The sequence below is a fragment of the Narcine bancroftii genome, chromosome 4 (genome assembly GCF_036971445.1).
Source record: "Narcine bancroftii isolate sNarBan1 chromosome 4, sNarBan1.hap1, whole genome shotgun sequence".
Classification (NCBI taxonomy): domain Eukaryota; kingdom Metazoa; phylum Chordata; class Chondrichthyes; order Torpediniformes; family Narcinidae; genus Narcine; species Narcine bancroftii.
In genome coordinates, this window is record NC_091472.1 from 227,987,170 (window position 1) to 228,005,527 (window position 18,358).

The 18,358-nt window shown below is 43.3% G+C and overlaps 1 long non-coding RNA gene across 1 annotated transcript in view; it reads left to right on the plus strand.

The window, feature by feature from the left end:
- The first annotated feature begins 682 nt into the window (after nucleotides 1-682).
- The window catches only part of LOC138760055 (uncharacterized), an 84,312-nt gene continuing 66,636 nt past the window's right edge, over nucleotides 683-18,358 (plus strand). The window contains exon 1 of the long non-coding RNA XR_011355363.1: nucleotides 683-818. This is a non-coding gene — a long non-coding RNA (uncharacterized lncRNA). The remainder of the gene's footprint in view (nucleotides 819-18,358) is intronic.

Sequence of the window (18,358 nt, forward strand, 5' to 3'; positions counted from 1 at the left end):
CTGTATTTGTCTTTGTGTACGTTTTCTGTATTCTTGTTCACTATAATAATAAATAAATCTGCACTTTATATGTGCTGTATGTGGACTTTATATTCAAAGAAAGTCCATCCAGTGTACTAATCAGTAGAAACTAAAGTTCTGGTGCTCCTACACTAACCAATGAATATTCATTGATATCCAAATAGATATCCAATATCCAAGTAGTTTTTAGAAGCTGAGCATCAACTTCCTGAGCATCAACTGAGCACAAGAAGTGATTGGTTACAAGTTCCCCTCCTCCACTCAACATAAATAACTATACTTGCTAAAACAATTTTATTTTACATTAACTCAGAACCACCTTTCAATATTTCCCAACTGTTGAGTTAGTTTATTAACATGTGATAGTAATCTATAAATAAGGAATGCTCATCTTAACTTCTTAATGACAAATACCCTGAACAATGTTCTTTGGATCATTCAGGTGTTCAGTTCCAGGGCCATGGTTAAAAATAAATAATGCCCCTTGGTCACATAATGCTTGGAAGGTTATTCCAAATATTTGTTACCATGTATATATAGAGGATTAGAATCCTGTGCTGGTCAATTACAATTTACAAGATATTACTTAGTCTCCCCTACTGTTTAAAAATAACATTTGGGATTAACTTTTATCGCGCTATTATTCTTCAGGTTTCTCGTTTCCAGGATGAAAACAACATTGTCCCATCGTGCCTCAGAACTCGTATTCCTGATGTTTGGGATCTCTCTGCTCTCGACCATCATTGGTTGACTGTCACCCTGGTTTGTCAACAGCCACTCTTGGACATCCAGTTGCGGTTTGTACCATTTGGTCATTAACTTACTTTTGCACATTCTGTTTTGGCTGTCTATTTAAAATATTCAGTTGACAGTGACAAATGCTCTGAATTCACTAGGTGCTTTCAAACTGCTTTGTAAAATGGGTTAACCAGACAATTTACCTGGTTAGTGCCCCACTCATGAGGCAGTTCAAAGGGTCAGACTACATCAGTGTCGTCCAAAGTCAACTGGGTCCCTGCGCTAACTTGGAGGTAGTCAAGGAACCAAGTTAAACTTACCCAGGACGCATCAACTGGTGACTTGAACAGCAAAATAGCGCCTATGCACTGGCGTCACAGGGAAACCCCAACTGAAGTGTCTATGGTGATTGGGGACAGAGAAAGGGGTCGCTGCCAGGGTCTGTGGTGGAGAAGGGGGGTGAGGGGGAGAGATGGAGGCCACAATCGTGGGGGGGGGAATGAGTTCGCTGCCATGGGGGGAGAGGTGCCACGATCAGCGTGAGAGGGGTCTCTGCCATGGGGCAGAGAGGAGAGGGGTCGACTGTCGCAGGGGCAGAGGGGTCGGCTGCCGCGGGTTGGGGGAGTGCGATTGATGGTGGAAGGGAGACTGACAGCTGATGGGGAGGGTGGGGGAGACTAGTTTGCATTATTGTGAGGGCAGGGTCCCCTTAAACACTTGGTCGGCGATTTATTGGGGCTGTCCCACCTCGGCTTAAAAGGTGTCGGAGGCACCTTTGCCCCACTATTTGCACCTGGATCCCAGGAGGGCTACCCGGGTGCTGCAGCTTAAAAGTACCTACTGAGACTTTTGATTTAAACTTTAGGTTTTTTCAGAACAATGTATGAAATGCAGTGTGAGGAGGCAATGAGGGATTAGTTGAAGAGGGGTGTGTTCAATTGAAACAATTGATTAGGGCTAAAAAGCAATTAAGTTAACAGATAGCGAGTATTAAAAGGAGAGACCGCTATTGGAGCGGCCAGTGACAGAGTGGGGCATCGACTTTGCAGCTTTGTCTCTGGCTTCGTCAAGCAGTGGCTGAGGAAGAGCTTTCTCCTCATAAGGTAAGGGTGGTAAGTTTCTTTAATTAATTATGTTTATTGCAAGAATTAAGTTATGGAGCCAGAAGTTAGGGCAGTCCATCGTTCCAATTGCAGGGTGTGGGAAGTCAGGGGTAGCATAAGTGTCTCTGATGACTACACCTGCAAAAGGTCCATTCATCTGCAGTTCCTGGGAGACTGGGTAGGGAACTGGAGCTGGATGAACTCGGGATCATTGGGAAGCAGAGGTTGTGCTAGATAGGAGTTCCAGGGAATCACTCTTAAGCGTTGGGAGGAAGGCAACTTTCAGGAGAGACAAGGGGAAGAGGCAGAGAGAGCAGGGTATCCCTGTGGTTGTTCCCATTAACAATAGGTATATCAGGGACAAGTTGTAGTGGTCAGGCGTCTGGCACTGGGACTAGACCCTCAGCTCAGAAGGGAAAAGAGGAATGCAGTTGTGATAGGGGATTTGATAGTAAGGGGGACAGACAAGAGGTTCTGTGAAAGAGATTGATTATCCTGGATGGTTTGTTGCCTCCCTGGTGCCAGGATCCGTGATATCTCTGATCACGTGCTCCTGATCCACGTAGGGATTAATGACATAGGCGGGAAGGGTGAGGAGGTCCTGATAGGAGAGTTCAGGGAGTTAGGAGCAAAGTGAAGGAGGGGACCTCTAGGGTTGCAATATCAGGATTGCTACCCATGCCAGATGTTAGTGAGGCGAGAAACACAGAGATAATCCATTTTAACACGAGGCTAAAGAGATGGTGCAGGAGGGAGGGCTTCAGGTTTCTGGATCATTGAACTCTCTTCCAGGGAAGGTGGGTCCTGTTCCAGTGGGCCAGTTTGCATCTGAACTGGAAAGGGACGAACATCCTTGCAAATGGTTTTGTTAGTGCTGCTTCAGGGGGGTTTAAACAAAATTTGCAGGGGTAGGGGAACCAGAATGTTAGAACTGTTAGTAAGGTGGAGGGCGATGAGAGTCATGCAAGGACTGGATGTAAAGACAGGGTTGTTCAGGAAAGAAATTGTCTCGCATCTACTTCAATGTGAGGAGTATCATTGGTAAAACAGATGAACGTAGAGTGAGGATTGCCACGTGAGATTATGACATTGCTATTGGTTGCAGGATTGGCAGCTCAATATTCCAGGATTCCAATGAGATAGAGGGCAAGGGAGGAAAGGAGAAGGTGTGCATAGACAAGACAGCACAGAGGATTTGTCTACAGAGGCCGTATGGGTGGAGCTGAGGAACAGGATGGGCATGAGCACGCTAATAATGCTGTATTACAGACCACCCAATAGTCTGAGAAAATTGGAGGAGCAAATCTGTAGGGATATAGCAGACCAGTGTAAGAAACAGAAAGTTGTGATCATAGGAGATTTTAACTTTCGGCACATAGACTGAGACTCTCATATGATAAAAGGACTGGATGAGAAGTTTGTCAAATGTGTACAGGAAAAGTTTCTACATCAATATATAGAGGTGCCAACAAGAAAAGGTGCAATACTTGGTCTTTTAGGCAACCAGGCAGATGAGGTGGCAGAAGTATGTACAGGTGAGCATTTTGGGTCTAGTGGCCATAATATCATTAGTTTTAAGTTAATTATGGAGAAGGATACATCTGGTCCTAGAGTTGAGGTTCTGCATTTGACCAAGGCCAATTTTGAGGAATTGAGGAAGAATCAATTGGAATAAGTTATTTTCTGACAAGGATGCATCCAACAGGTGGAAGGCCTTCAAGGATGAAATTTTGAGAGTACAGAGATTGGATGTTCGTACCAGGAATAAGGACAAGTTAACAGACATAGGGAACCTTGGTTTTCAATAGATATTGGAGAGCTGGTTAAGAAAAGGAGGGGGACTATATATGTGATATAGACAATGAGGAGGAAATGAGCTACTTGCAGAGTATAGAAAATGTAAGAGAATGCTTAAGAAGGAAATTAGGAAGGCAAGAAGACATGAAGGTGCTTTGGCAGATAATATGAGGGAAAATCCAGAGGGTTTCTATAAGTATATTAAAAGTAAAAAGATAATAAGGGACAAAATTGGAGCCGTGCAAAATGAGGAGATCTTAAGTTTTTGTATCAGTATTTACACAGGAAACTGGTACAGTGAATAAGGATGGAAGTGAAACAAATAAAAGTGTCATGGAATATATGGAGTTTAAGGAGAAGGAGGTTCTTACTGCCTTCCAAAGAATATAAAGGTAGAAAAAACCCCTGGACCGGATATGATATTACCCCACACCTTGAGGTAGACAAGTGCTGAAATTGCAGGGCCCCTGGTGAATATATTCAAAATGTCCTTAGTCACGGGGAGGTGCTGGAGAATTGGAGGGTGGCTCATGTTATCCTGCTGTTTAAGAGGGATTCCAAGAGTAAACTAGGCAATTATAGGTCAGTGAACCTGACATCAGTAGTATGTAAATTATTTGAAGGATTTCTGAGAGATAGGATATATAGTTATTTGGACCATCATCAGCTGATTAAGGAAAGTCAGCATGGATTTGTGTGTGGTGGGTCATGTTTAACAAATCATGTAGAGTTTTTTTTGAGGAAGTTACCAGGAAGATTGATGAGGGAAAGGCTGTGGATGTTGTTTACATGGACTTTATTTAGTAAGGCCTTTGACAAGGTTCCACATGAGAGGTTGGTTCACAAGGTTAGGACACTAGGTATACATAGAGAGGCTGCAAACCTGATTGCTGGAAGAAAACATAGAGTGGTAGTGGATGGTTGCTTCTCAGACTCGAGGTCTGTGTCAAGTAGTGTCTGTGTCAAGTTATTGTTTGTTATCTATATAAATGACCTAGACAATAACGTGGTGAGTTGGATCAGCAAGTTTGCTGATTACACAAAGATAGGAGGCGTTGTGATCTGTGAGGAAGATTTTCAAAGCGATCTGGACAAGCTGGGAAATTGGGACAGTTAATGGCTGATGGAATTTAATGCAGATAAGTGTGAGGTGTTGCACTTTAGAAGAGCGAATCAGGATGGGACGTACACAGTAAATGGTAGAGCTGCGCGGAGAAGCGAAGAGACCTGGGAATACATATACATTGTTCCCTGAAGGTGCCATTGCATGTAGACAGGGTTGTAAAGAAAGCTTTTGGTATCTTGGCCTTTATAAATCAAAGTTTTGAGTATAAAAGTTGGACTGTTATTCTGAAGTTATTCACGTTATTGGTGAGACCACACTTAGAGTATTTATGCAGTTCTGGTCGCCCAGCAGTGGGAATGATATCAGTAAGATTGAAAGAGTGCAGAGAAGATTTCCTAAGATGTTGCCAGGTCTTCAGGAGTTGAGTTACCGGGTAAGATTAAACAGGTTAGGACTATATTCCTTGGAACGAAGAATGAGGGGAGACTTGATAGAGGTTTATAAGATTATGAGGGGTATAGACAGAGTAGACATGAATAGGATGTTTCCTCTTAGATTGAGGGAGATAAATACAAGAGGTCATAGCTTTAGGCTGAAAGGGGTAATGTATAAGGGGAACATTAGGGAAAGTTTTTCACTCAGTGGTAGGAGTGTGGAATGAGCTGCCATCTGATGTGAATGCAGATTCAATCTCTAGTTTTGAAAATAAATTGGATAAATACATGGATAGGAGTAGTCTGGAGGGTTATGGGATGAGAGCAGGTCAGGGGGTGAGCTAGTTTTATTGGTCAGCATAGACCAGAAGGGTTGAATGGCCTGTTTTTTCTATGCTATAATGTTCTATAGTAACGTTATCGACTACTTTCTATTTCGTGTTGTCATCAATTTAACCAAATTTCAAAAAGTTTCAGGGACCCAAGTCTGGCAATTGGTAACAGTACTTGTCCCAGTTGTAAACAGTATGTCCATCAATTCTGGGATTCTTTGACTTCTTTCTGTCCTATACCTGTTGACTTTTCATCATCAAGCCATTGCTTGTATTTGATGTGAATCTTCAGAGTGTTAAACTTCATTACTGATATTTTGTGTACAACCTCACCAAACGCCTTTTGGAAATTTTAAATGCATATTATATGGAGATTACAATATTTGATTGAGATTCTCATTTTCTCAAATCAAGAAGTTTGCCCCTGCAGCATCTTCTTTATCTAAAGACTTTCTGACAGCTGTTTGTAAGTTCAAATTCCTATTGAATTAATTACCATATATACTCGTGTAATCGTTGGTACCATGTAATAGTTGACCCCCCCGCCACCCCTCCTTTTTGGGCCCAAAAATTGGGTGTTTTAGTATGACCCATGTAAAAGTTGCCCCAACTGCCTGCCCGGCTGAACTGACCAGGGATCCTCACCTTTGCTGCTGCACCCCCATCCCCATCCTCGCCTTGGCCGCCCACCCATCTGAACTCCTGACACCCTGACGATGGACTTACCATCAGGTCCTGGCCATCCGAGCTCCCGATGCCTGAATGACACAGCTACTTCACAAGGTCAAAAGTCTGAGCTGTGTAAAAATCACCCTCCCCCCTTTTGTTTTGGCCCGAAAAAGTGGTCCAAAAAAATTCGACAACTACACAAGTTTATACGGTATTTCAGATTGAGTTTCCCTTGTTTTCTGTAGCTCTGTTTAACAGGTACCACATTAGTCCATTTCCATTTAATTGCTGTGTATTTTTACCAGTGAATATCTGTGTTCGGTAGGCCTCTCAATATCTGGGATGACTTCAAACCCTGAGGATTAATTAACCTTTCAAATTCCTAGACTGTCATTTATTTACATACTTTTCTTTAATTATGCCTGTTTCCAACTTGGAGTGGAAGGATGTTTGCCAAGTTTTTGATATTTCCCTTGTGAGATCCTTGACCAAACATAGAATAATGCAGCCTGGAACCAGGCCCTTCAGCCCACCATGTCTGCACTGATCATGATGCTAATCTAACTTTTACACTACTTCTATTCCCTTCCTGTTCATTTCCTCAGAGAAAACAATCCAAGTTCGTCTAGCCTCTCCTTCTAGCAAATACACTCCATCCAGGCAACATACTGGTGAATCTCTCCTCCACCCTTCCCCAAGCCTCTACATTCCTCGAAGAATGTGGTGACCAGAACTGTACACAGCACTCCAAATGTGGCCTCTCCATATAGCTGCAAGATGACATCCTAACATTTAGCCCCAACTGATGAAGACAAACATGCCAATGCCATAGGCCTGCTATATCACTCTATCTAATTGTTTTGGCACTTACAGAGATCTATGGACTTGCACCCTAATATCTCCCTGAACATCAATGTGCCTTGGAGCTGTGCCATTTACTCCATCCTTTCCTCTTGAAATTGACCTTCCAACTCCATCTACCATTTCTCAGCTCAAATCTTGCTGCATCCTTTGACAAACGTTCTTACTATCCACAGCTCCACCAATTTTCATGTCATCCATAAACATTCATCAGTCTAATGACATTTCTATCCATATCATTAACATATATTACAAATTGCAACGGTCCCAGCAAAACTCTTACCAGAACATCACCGGTCACAGACCTCCAGCCAGCTGATCAGCCGTCTGCCTTCTATGACCAAACCAACTGTGAATCTGTTTTTACCAACTCACTATGAATCTCATGTGACTTGATCTTCTCATCCATCCTATCATGAGAAATCTTGCCAAATGCTTCATTAATGTCCACATGGACAACATTGACTGCCCCACCCTCATCAATCAGTGTCATAACTCGCTCAAGATATTCAATCAAATTTGTGAGACAGGTGGCCTCCCACACAAAGTCATGCCAAGTGTCCATAATAAATCCATGGTTTTCCAAATATGAGTAAATCTTAAATTTCTCTCATTTCTCCACAACTGGTGTAAAGCTAATTAGCCTATAATTTCTTGGTTTTTGTCCCTTTTACAATTAACAAATGAAGGAACCACATAGGCTATTCTCCAGTATTCAGACATCTTGCCCATGGCTAAAGAGGAAACAGATTTTTATTTCTTCAAGGCTCCAAACTCTTTCTGTAATTCCCTCAATCCCATCAGGCCATGGGGGCATCCACCTTTGTTTTTCAAGACACCCACCACCTCATGCTTCTTGACATGGACATCCTTTAGAATAGCCATTCTTGACCTATCTTTGGCTTAGGACTCTGCTCAAAGTTTATATGCCCCCTTTCCTGTTTAGTTGATTAGTTTCTTCCGTACTTCTCTCCTATTAACTACATTTAAAATATTTTATGATTTTAATCTGTGGGCCTCGTAAATGTACTGTGACCCTGAGGGAGGGCCGTGTGGCTCCCATTGAGAATACCTGCTTTCTTCTCTTTGGCTTGGCTTCGCGGACGAAGATTTATGGAGGGGGTAAAAAGTCCACGTCAGCTGCAGGCTCGTTTGTGGCTGACAAGTCCGATGCGGGACAGGCAGACACGATTGCAGCGGTTGCAAGGGAAAATTGGTTGGTTGGGGTTGGGTGTTGGGTTTTTCCTCCTTTGCCTTTTGTCAGTGAGGTGGGCTCTGCGGTCTTCTTCAAAGGAGGTTGCTGCCCGCCAAACTATGAGGCGCCAAGATGCACGGTTTGAGGCGTTATCAGCCCACTGGCGGTGGTCAATGTGGCAGGCACCAAGAGATTTCTTTAGGCAGTCCTTGTACCTTTACTTTGGTGCACCTCTGTCATGGTGGCCAGTGGAGAGCTCGCCATATAACACGATCTTGGGAAGGCGATGGTCCTCCATTCTGGAGACGTGACCCATCCAGCGCAGCTGGATCTTCAGCAGCGTGGACTCGATGCTGTCGGCCTCTGCCATCTCGAGTACTTCGATGTTAGGGATGAAGTCGCTCCAATGGATGTTGAGGATGGAGCGGAGACAACGCTGGTGGAAGCGTTCTAGGAGCCGTAGGTGGTGCCGGTAGATGACCCATGATTCGGAGCCGAACAGGAGTGTGGGTATGACAACGGCTCTGTATACGCTTATCTTTGTGAGGTTTTTCAGTTGGTTGTTTTTCCAGACTCGTTTGTGTAGTCTTCCAAAGGCGCTATTTGCCTTGGCGAGTCTGTTGTCTATCTCATTGTCGATCCTTGCATCTGATGAAATGGTGCAGCCGAGATAGGTAAACTGGTTGACCGTTTTGAGTTTTGTGTGCCCGATGGAGATGTGGGGGGGCTGGTAGTCATGGTGGGGAGCTGGCTGATGGAGGACCTCAGTTTTCTTCAGGCTGACTTCCAGGCCAAACATTTTGGCAGTTTCCGCAAAGCAGGACGTTAAGCGCTGAAGAGCTGGCTCTGAATGGGCAACTAAAGCGGCATCATCTGCAAAGAGTAGTTCACGGACAAGTTTCTCTTGTGTCTTGGTGTGAGCTTGCAGGCGCCTCAGATTGAAGAGACTGCCATCCGTGCGGTACCGGATGTAAACAGCGTCTTCATTGTTGGGGTCTTTCATGGCTTGGTTCAGCATCATGCTGAAGAAGATTGAAAAGAGGGTTGGTGCGAGAACACAGCCTTGCTTCACGCCATTGTTAATGGAGAAGGGTTCAGAGAGCTCATTGCTGTATCTGACCCGACCTTGTTGATTTTCGTGCAGTTGGATAATCATGTTGAGGAACTTTGGGGGACATCCGATGCGCTCTAGTATTTGCCAAAGCCCTTTCCTGCTCTAGACTATCAACAAACCTCTCCCCTCATTTCACCATCATCCATGTCCTCTTTGGTGTATATCATTACAAAGTATTCATTAAGAATCTCCTCCACTTTCTCTGGCTCCAAGCATAAATTTCCTTTTTTGTCCTTGAGTGGACCTATCTCTTCCTTGAAGAAGGTCTCATGCCCAAAGGGTTGGTTATATATCTTTACCTCCTGTGTACGCTCTGAGACCTGCTGAGTTCCTCCAGTGTTTCTGTGTTTTTACTAGTCACAGCGTCAACAGACTTTTGTGTTTCACTACCTTTTCCTTAAGCTTTTCTGTTGCTCCTCATAGATATGTAAAATGCCTAGAATTCTCCTTAATCCTACTTGCCAAGATTTCTTGGCCCCTTTTATACCTCATTTCTTTAAGTTCTCCACTGCTTCCTTTATATTCTTCAAAGACCTCATTTAATTTCAGATCGCTAAACCTAACATATGCTTCTTTCTCTCATTTTTAACCAAACTTCCAATATCTCTTGTCATCCAAGTTTCCCGAATCTTGCCAATCTCACAGGAACATATTAGTCCTGAACTCTAACAAGCTATCTTTTAAAGACTCCTGCATGTCAGGTGTGGGGTTTACCCTTAAACAGCCACTTCCAATCTACTTCAGTTCCCACTTAATACTGTTATAATTAAACTTACCCCGATTTAGCACTTTCAACTAAATCTTCATCCATAACTATTTTAAAACTTAGGGCATTGTAGCCACTAAATTAGGGTACTTTTCCATTGAAATTTTGATCATCTGGTCACGCACATTCATCAATGTCAGGTTTAAAATTACATCTTCTCTGTTTAAACTACTCACATATTGTTTCAAGAAACTTTCTTGGGTGTACCTAATAAATTCTGATGCATCTTCTACCCAGTATTAAGAATGTCTCAGTCAGCATTGGGGGGATTTTAAATCACCTACTGCACCACCCTGTGTTTATATCTTGCCATAATCTGCCAACATGCTCCATCTGTCCTTCAAAAGCTCCCACTGGCTGTTGGGAGACCTGTAGTATAATCCCATGATGGTGATTACACTTTTTTTATTACTGAGTTTTACACATCAAGCAGCACTGGATGATTCCGCCTCAGTGTCCTCTCATTGCTCTAGTTCAGCCATGCCATTCTCCTTCATCAGTTATGCAACTCCCCCACCTCTTTTACATCTCCCTCTGTCACATCTAAGCATTGAGCTGCCAGTCCTGCCCTTCCCTTAGGCTAATTCCTTCAATGGCTACAATGTCATAGTTCCATGTACTAATCCAAATTCTAAGCTCATCTGCCTGCATTAAAATAAATACATATTCTTAAAATAAATACATCAGTTCTGCTATGTTCATCACCTGGCCAAGCCTGTTTTTCCTGTAAGACTTAACTTGACTCTCCTCAATCACTCCAGCTGCCGACCTACTAGTCTGGTTCCCATACACTGTCACTCAAGTATTCTTTTCTTTCTTTGGCTTGGCTTCGCGGACGAAGATTTATGGAGGGGTATGTCCACGTCTGCTGCAGGCTCATTGGTGACTGACAAGTCCAATGCGGGACAGGCAGGCACGGTTGCAGCGGATGCAAGGGAAAATTGGTTGGTTGGGGTTGGTTGTTGGGTTTTTCCTCCTTTGTCTTTTCTCAGTGAGGTGGGCTCTGCGGTCTTCTTCAAAGGAGGTTGCTGCCCGCCGAACTGTGAGGCACCAAGATGCACGGTTGGAGGCGATATCAGCCCACTGGCGGTGGTCAATGTGGCAGGCACCAAGAGATTTCTTTAAGCAGTCTGTGTACCTCTTCTTTGGTGCACCTCTGTCTCAGTGGCCAGTGGAGAGCTCGCCACCCAAGTATAAACCCTCCTGTCAAAATCATTGAGAGTATTTACTCTCAAGTTGTCGTGTAGATAAAAGCTCTCACATGACTGGAGGGAGAACAAATGCTTTTATTAGCTTTCAACAACAGGTAGGGTTCACTTGTAGGCTTCAGAGGGATTCTGCATTTAGACGGGAAACCAGGGTTTTATGTGGGTAAATGGAGGTGGAACCAGGAGGCAGGGCCAATCATCAATACAGCACTCCCAGTGAATCCCAGTTCACTTCACAAGTATATCATGAATTTTAGTCAGAATTGTGCTCGCAACAATAAAGAAAAGATGGCAGGATTTGTACGATGCCTTTCTGACAAAACTTGCATCTACTGAAGTACTTTTGAAGTGTAGTCTCTGTCACAACAAAGTGCAGTTTTATTTGGAATGCAAGTTCCCAAGAATAGCAATGAGTTGTAAACCAGGACTTGCACATAAAATTTTACACATTAATATTTGAACTGCTAAATTGTTTATAATCACATGTAACAAGATCCAGTGAAAACCTTTGTGTGCTATCCAGCTAAGTCGACCCATATTTTGCCTGGTCTTACTCTTGACATCCTCTGGCTGATATTTCTTCAGTATTGCAGCTTCTGCTCAGTTCTTGTAAGTTTCCCTGATGTGCATTTCCTAGGCCAACTCCCAGAAACTGAATACTGATCAAATGAGGTGATGGTGGGGTGTTTCCAACTTCACTGTGATCTATTTCTGTACAACAAATAGCATGGAAGGCTGATTGGGCTGGAAGCCATCAGGCTGCCCCAAAAAAACAGGAGTCAATGGATAATCACACCTGCTGCAGCTTCATAACAAACCTTTCTATTTAGCAGGCAGATTACGCAAATCCACACCTTGGAATTCAACACAGGTCAGCCATTATCTTGATGGCTGCCACACAGCAACATACCACCTAACTGCTCCCTCTTGGTCCCTTTGTTGTCGACTTTCCTTACTCCTTACCCTCCCCCCACCATTTATTTCACATTCACATATGTTTATCTGCCTGATTCTAAAGGCTCCACATTTTCAATTCCAAATGTGTCTCTGTGAGGAAGATCAGCTGGTAATTCTCATGACCAAGCACTTAAAGGACCTTCAGCGATTATTTTACAATTTTGTCCTCTCATTTCTAATGGAAACGTCCCCAAAAGACTTGTCACGCTCTGGTCACTTGATTGATTGCAGTGCGAGTGGTGAAGGGAGGTGTCTTAGTGCAATTGATTTCATAAATATGGTAATTTAGAATAGCAACAGAATTTAATACATGGAAACAGGGACTGTGGTATGTTCTGTTTGGCTAGATTGCGATATAAATCCACTTCTGTTTTCAGAACTTTTATGAACCATCCTAAGAGTACCTGCACAGATCAAGAGAGAGAGTCAATATTTACAGTAAAGACTCTGTTGAAATAGAGTGTAATGTTTAGGTTTGTTATTTATAGTGAGGATCTGTGGAGGGAATAGAGTATAAGTATTTGTCACTATCCATAGAAATGATCTGTGGAACAAATAGTGTCAGAATTTTGTGTTGGTATCCACAGAAGGATCAGTTGGTGGAATACAGTGCTAGTATTTATTGTTGGTAATTACAGAGAGAAAGCGTCAGTATTTAGTTTATCGTAGTTATCACCGTGCCTATAGCTGTGAGAATTGTATCTAGAGAAATGAACTATGGCGAGAGTGTCATTGAATTAAATTGTTGATTGTCACATGTAGTGAAAAGCTGTATTTTGCATGCTATATAGGCAAGTCAACCTATACTTAAGTATAGCAGATAGTGCAACAATGGAACAGAAGTGCAGGGTATGGATGAGCTTTGGGAGGAGTGTAGAGAACCACCTTTTCAAAATGATTTTAAAACATGGGAACATGGGCCGGCCAATAGTAACTAGGTTCAATCAGATATTGGGGTTGTAGTGCTGGAGATACTCAGCAGATCATGCAGCATGTATGTACCTGGTTGTTCAACTCCACACAAGGTATGGTTACACTATGTGAAAGCTTCATTGACATTCAAGACTTTGCACTGTGGGTTTGAGCCTGCCAAGGGCTATTATGATATTCCTGAATACAGGTCAAGTACCCTTTATCTGAAATGCACGGGACCGGAAGTATTTCAGATTTTGGATTTTTTGGAATAATGTGTTGAGGGTAACTGAGCAGCCCAGTAGCATCAGCAGAACACCTATATCAGCTGTTAAACAACAACAAACAACGGCAGGCTTTCAGTCTCCACCTACAATGCTGGGTTTTGATCAAAAAATTACAGTACACTGTATTTTATTTTCAACACAATGATGTTGCTGGTCGCATTACACTCAAACGTGGCATTTTAGGTGGAAATGAATTTCCAATTTCACATGAAAATAATGTTTTGTACTTACCAAATATACTTGATCTCTGCTTACAAAAGAAGATAAATGCAGCACCAAATACCAGAAATTCTGCTGGATGGCTTTTTTTAAATGTTTCCCCCAGAGTCATCTGCCCCATCCGGCAGTGACGATGGTTGGTAACAAACTGGCCCCAACACAGGAACAGAGCCCCACATGGGCAAGTGAGGTCAGGTGTGGAATTTTCCACTTGTGGTGTCATGTCATGCTCAAAAGGTTTTGGATTTTGGAGCATTTAAGATTTTTGGATAAGGGATACCTTGTGTGGAGTTTAACAACCAGGTACGTACATGCCACATGATCTGCTGAGTATCTCCAGCACTTAGTGTATTACACTACAACCCCTGTATAACATTTTTTTCTCAAAGTCTTCCATCTCGGAGTTTTAAAGCAGGTCCGTGATGAGACACAGTGTTTTTAGTGATGGGCCTAGAGTTAGGTGTGATGGGGTGGGGGTGGGTGCAGGGAAGTTCCACCAACACTGGTTATATCACTGGCTTGGTAATGAGACAGACAGAGTGCTCACTCATTGGGGATTGAGCTGGTGCCAGGACACCATGCACAATGAATTCTGTGTCTTCCCCCTCCCCCCTGCTGCTCCTTGTCTCCTTAGGATCACTCCCAGCCTTCTCTATCAGATTACATTCCATCCTCTGCCCCTCCCTCCAACACTGCTACCCCTAGTACCCACCCTCCCATTCACACCCTCTTCCTTCCCCCATTCACCACAGGAGCAAGGGTACATGCTCAGCCTACTCCTCTACTCTTTCTACACCATGACTACATTTCAAATGCCATCTCCAAATTTGATGATGACATCACGGTTGTTGGCAGAATCACAGGTGACAATGAGGAAGTGTACAGGAGTGAGATAAATCACCCATTTGAGTGGTGTCCCAACAACAACCTTAGACTCAAAGTGAGCAAAACTAAGGAACTGATTGTGGACTTGAGGAAGGGGGAAACCAGGAGAACACAAACCAGTCCTCAATGAGGGGTCAGCAGTGGAAAGGGTAAAGAACTTCAAATTCCTGGGTGTCAGCATCTCTGAAGATCTATCCTGGGGCCTTCATGTCAATGTAATCATAAAGAAGGCTCACCAGCGGCTATACTTTGTGAGGAGTTTCAGAAGACTCAGTACGTCACCAAAGAGTCTTGCAAATTTATACAGGTGTGCTGTGGAGAACATTCTAACTGATTGCATCACTGTCTGGTCTGGAGGTGCCAATGCACTGTGCAGGAAAAGACTGCAGAGTTGTGAACTCAGCCATTACCATGATGGGCATTAGTCTTCACTTCATTAAGGGCATCTACAAGAGCTAGTGTCTCAAGAAAGCAGCCTCTATCATCAATGTCCCCACCACCCAGGCCATACCCTCTTCTCACTGCTACCATCAGGAAGGAGGTGCAGGAGCCTGAAGACAAACACCCAACATTACAAAAACAGCTTCTTCCCCTCCACCATCAGATTTCTGAACAGGCAATGAACTATATTTTTAAAAATAGTCTATTCACGGAAATGTCATTTATAGCAATTTTTGTATCTGTAATTCACAATACTACTGCCGCAAAACAACAAATTCCATGATGTTCATGACAATAGATTCTGATTCTGCATCTTGTTGATTGAGGCTGTCCTGACCAGACTGGAACGAGTCGTCACCCTGGTCTCTTTCACCTCCTACTTCCTCCCTTAGTCTCAGTGCAGATAATGGGACGTCCTCCTGTTTCTCCTACGTTCCTAGTAACAGGATGATCATATCCTTCATCCAGTCTCAACCATCACTCCCTGCATGTTTTTTTCCTAATGCCAGCATCCTTTATTCCTGGCACCTCTAAGTCCTTTATTCCTGGCATTGCAGTACTTTCTCATTCCTAGTGACATCAGGGATTCTGATTCGTGTTACTGCTAGACCCTTTATTCCTTCTGACATATCAGATCCTTTATCACTGGAGCAACACACAAAATGCTGTAGGAACTCAGTGGGTCAGTCAGCATCAATGGAAAGCTAAAGATGGTCAATGTTTTGGGCCATAACCCTTCATCAAGAATAGCAAGACGGGAGAAGTCGAATAAAAGGGTGGGGGTGGGGGGGGGGAGGAGAACAGGCAGGCTGAAGATAGGTGCATACAAATGGGAGGGGTGGAATTAGGCTAGGAAGTCATTGGAGGAAGGGGAAGAGGGCTGAGGAAGATAAAATCTGATAAGAGGAAGGAAAGGGAGGGGTTGAAGCTGGTGGTAGGAAGTTGTGGGTGACGGGCAGGTGGAGAGGGCAAGGGATGTGAAAGAGGAGGAATGGAGCCAGAGAGATAAAGGAAAACAAGAGGGGTGTGGGCTGTGGATACTGAAAATTAGAGGTTGATGTTGATATCATCTGGTTTGATCATTACTGGTAATAGTGGGACCTGACTCTCAACTTTGCTAAGCCCTGCTTCATCTACTAACATTTCTCAGGCGAGGCACTTGAGAGAGGTGGTCATCAGGCACGTGTGGAACTGAGAGAGAGAACAGCAAACTTCTGACTTGCCATCAATTATAGTGTTGGGTGGGCTTCACCCATTCAACTGGGAATTGCTGATCATCATATAGGTGAAGAGAGACGTTACTGCTGACACCCTATGTTTTGAAAATCTGTGCTGTAAAATCACAGAAAGATCATGGAATCCTTGTTAATTTGGAATTTAAACCAAGGGAAAATGTTCACATCTTACAGAATATAGATTTCAAGGTGATCTAATTTTAAATATTAAGTTCGAGGAACATTAGTGAGTGTGGCTTAAGAACATTATTTATCTTGACAGATTTCAAATAGGCAAAGCTACAAGGTTACAATTAGGAAGTCAAGAATAAAGATTTGAGCAGAATTACTTGATTCAGTGCCTATGTGAATAAATTATTGAAGAAGGACATTGAGGAGAAATGGATTAAATTACCATGTTCAGAAAACATTTAGGCAGGTACACAGATAGGAAAGGTGTAGAGGGATATGGGCAGAATGAAGGCAAATGGGACAAGCTCAGGTAAAAGCTTGACAAATTGGGTTGTAGGACCTGTTTCTGCACTCTATAAAATTCTTGACTCCATGAACCCATTGGACAACCACGTGCCAATTTGGGAAGATGTGTTACATGTGCCACCAATGTTTTATGATGCCAAAGCCCCGTGGCCTCAAATTATCTTTTTTCTCTTTGAAATACCATTACCTTGTGAATTTTTTAACATCCTATATCAGGTGTATTTTTTATTTTTAAATATTTAGATAGTCATGTTGGTTTATATTCTGAAAAGATGTTATAAAATCCTAACCAAGGGATCGAGTGGTGGTAGTAGTGAGGAGAGGGCATATAACTTGGATGTGAGGGTCCTTGATGCTTTCTTGAGACACCTTCTCTTGTAGATCATAATCAGAATGTATTGTCATGAACATGTCATGAAATTTGTTGTTTTGAGGGAGCATTACAGGTGAAAATGTTGACATCAATTATATTTAAAAAATAAATAAATGAGTTCAAAAGGAGAAAGTGAGGTCGTGTCTGTGTTTCATTGTTCATTCAGAAATCTGTTGGCAGGTGGAAGAAGCTGTTTTTGTACCGTTGGGTGTTCGTCAACCTCCTTACTGCGGGTAGCAGCGGGAAGAGGGCATGGCTTGGGTGCTGAGGGTCCTTGAGGAGAGAGGCTGCATTCTTAAGACACCACCTCATGTAGTTGTCCTCAATGGAGTGAAGGCTAATGTCTATGATGGTTGTTGTGTTCAGAATAGATTCAATGGGTTCAAAGAGAATCAAAGCTGGACACGTGTTATCAACAAACAATGATCTTTATTTACCCACAGAGGACTCACAAAAGGACACACTCTCATAGACTTACCAGAATAATGCACAAATTACTACACATTAGGTGCAAGTAAATTGCTGCTAGACATTCTGAACTCCCGTTTGGGAATGCAAGGGTTAAACCCACATTGCCCATCCATCCACAGGCACAGTCCAGCAATGAACAGTAAATTAATCACAACTAACAAGAAGGTATCCAGCATCAACCATGGCATGGGATCTGGGACAGGCCCATCACAGTCAACCCTCTGGTGCCCGCCTGTGGCTGGCAGCCTGGACATCAGTGATGGTCTCGAGGCAGCCACAAAAGAGGACGAGCAGGCTCCGTGTGTAGTTTTTCAATTCAGGGTTAATTTCCTTGATCTGCTCAGATCAATCACATGTCAGACTCACCTGTGGGTAGATTTAACAATTGATTGACACCGAGAGAACTAATCACTCATCAGCCTTACAGGTGGACAGATCTAACCCTTGATTGGCAGGTGAGGTCATTTCTAATCTCAGGCTTGCTGGAGAGGTCACATGACCCTCCACAATCCACACTTCATTCCACCCTTTGGAAGTCATATAGAGGCTAATACCTCGATGACATATCTACATTACACACAGCCCATACCCACTGATGGCCCACCAACTTCACCCCAGCCCCACAGGCCCACCAGTTTCCACTTGGGGTGTTGTGTTCAAGGGACTGGTCCCTGGCTTGTTTAATTTGTTCACCAACTCTCATGTGCAGCGAGTGAGTGGTATTTCCTGATTGACCCAGAATGTAAGTGCAAAGCTGCTTATCAACACCTTCATCTGCAAGCAGGTAGTCCAAGGCC